Below are 2042 nucleotides of genomic sequence, written 5' to 3'. Positions count from 1 at the left end.
CAGCCATCCAGTGAATGAGTCAAGTACCAAGAATCACGCCTGGATTACGACAGACACAATCCAGGGTCTTGCGCTCCATCTCGACCCGAACAAGAGTACAAGTCCAAGCATGTGAATATATGAGCTGAAGTCGAACATGCATGAACATCGCCTGATTACCAGTCAATAATGGAAACTGTTAACAGACGCGAGAGGTACCACCAATAATGATAATGGCCCTCAAGGTACTATAGGTACAATCTACGGCGTGTGAATTAATGAGCTGAAGTCGAACACCCGTAGAATCATTCGATCGGAGGCCAATGATGAAAACCTCACGTTGAACACGAAGAGCCTGCCATTGAGGCATGCAGGCTCCAAGGCACCGGAAGGGAGTCTCTAGGTCAACTTCCTGGATAATGAGCTGAAGTCGACAGGGAGTGACCTTGATCGAAGGTGGGCCATAATGTTTCCCACATCATCGACACGAGACAGAGAGATAATGTCGTGAATCAAGATTGTGCGAACTATCAGAGGGAGGTTGTTTATTTGCAGAGGTCAACTTCTCTTGAACATATCGGCGGCACATTAACGGAATTGGCAGTATTTGAAATCAATGTATCAAAGGTCATTATGACGAGGCAATGAGTGAATGAGAGGTCAAATAGGGTACCCAAATCCATGGAAGCAAGTGAAAGATATGAGATGAAATATCCCCACCCTGGACACGAAAGCAAAAAGTACCATGTTCAAGAGCGACATACTTCCGTTACGGTAACAATTATGGTTCAAAAAATTTTATTTTCCCCCACCATTTCTGGCGAGTACCCCAGTTATTTTTAACAAGCTTGATGGGGATAGCATATGCTTGTGTTGTGACAAAATCCGATGTCATTAAGTTTTAACGAGTCTGACAAAGGAAGAACTCGACGTCTTTTCTTGTTTAGAGAGTTTGAAAAGACAGCAGAAAAGGAAACTCCAGGGATGTCCTTTTTCGTACAGTTGTGTCTCTCGGGCCCAAAAAAGTATAAAATAATACCCGAAAGAACCGCCCGATCATTACGATCGAGGAGTACTTTTCATGATTAGTGACTTCGACCTGAAAAAGTAAAAAAGCGGTCAAAACCACGTCGTTTCGTAACCAATAACGAGTTTGAAACGACAAAAACCCGGTAATCTTTTTATGTTTTAACGGTCGACAAAAAGAACTTAACACGACCGCCCCTTATCACCATTTAACGAGTCAAGAGGAGCGACTCGGCAATCTTTTCCTCTTTAAATGGTCAGAAAAGAGCTGAAAGCGGACCTCCATTTTTATTTTCTTTAACGAGTCAAAAAGGGAAAAATACTCGGCAATCTTTTCATATTTTACGAGTCAGAAAAGAGCGTAAAGGCGACTCGTCCTGAAGGAACGAGTGGTATAAGGGATAGCAACTGGTTCCGGTAATGGTGGAACTTTACAACGAGTGGTATAAGGGATAGCAACTGGTTCCGGTAATGGTGGAACTTACTCGAAACATGTAAAGGTTAAGAGGCTGGCTAATAAAACCACTCATCGCTGCGGTTCCTCAGGAAAGGAGAAATGACGAAGTGAAAGCATATGATCGGCCAAAGAGATGGTGGCGATGGAATGAAACAACCAAGGCTCATCTAGCAGAATTTAGCAGATAAAAGGCAATCACGAGATGTAAATCAGGTATGGGTTCATTTTTTCACAAGCTTGAACCATGGAGAACTCTGCTTGGATTCGGTTTCATGTTTACACAAGCTTGAAACGAAAAACTATGCTTGCTATAAATTTGCATGCCCCCAGCATGATAATGCAAATCGAGGTACATGCCCCCCAAGCTTCATGGCATTCACGGAGTGGATGGAATGAAGGTTCACTCTCGAGATCTGTGAAAGACTCGACTTGTATTTTACGAGATCTTAATCAAAAGACTCGATTTGGAAAGGGAGGTGTTTCATTTTTTAATGAGGTTGACACAATAAAAGAACTATCCTCATAACTCTTGTTTCATTTTTTAACGAGGTCGCCACAAATCAAAACTATCCTCGGTCTT

The sequence above is a fragment of the Pinus tabuliformis genome, chromosome X (assembly GCF_031772625.1).
Source record: "Pinus tabuliformis cultivar Carrire ecotype Pingquan chromosome X, CPIR1, whole genome shotgun sequence".
Lineage (NCBI taxonomy): Eukaryota > Viridiplantae > Streptophyta > Pinopsida > Pinales > Pinaceae > Pinus > Pinus tabuliformis.
The sequence above is the reverse complement of the archived record's forward strand: the minus strand, read 5'-3'. Positions refer to the sequence as shown.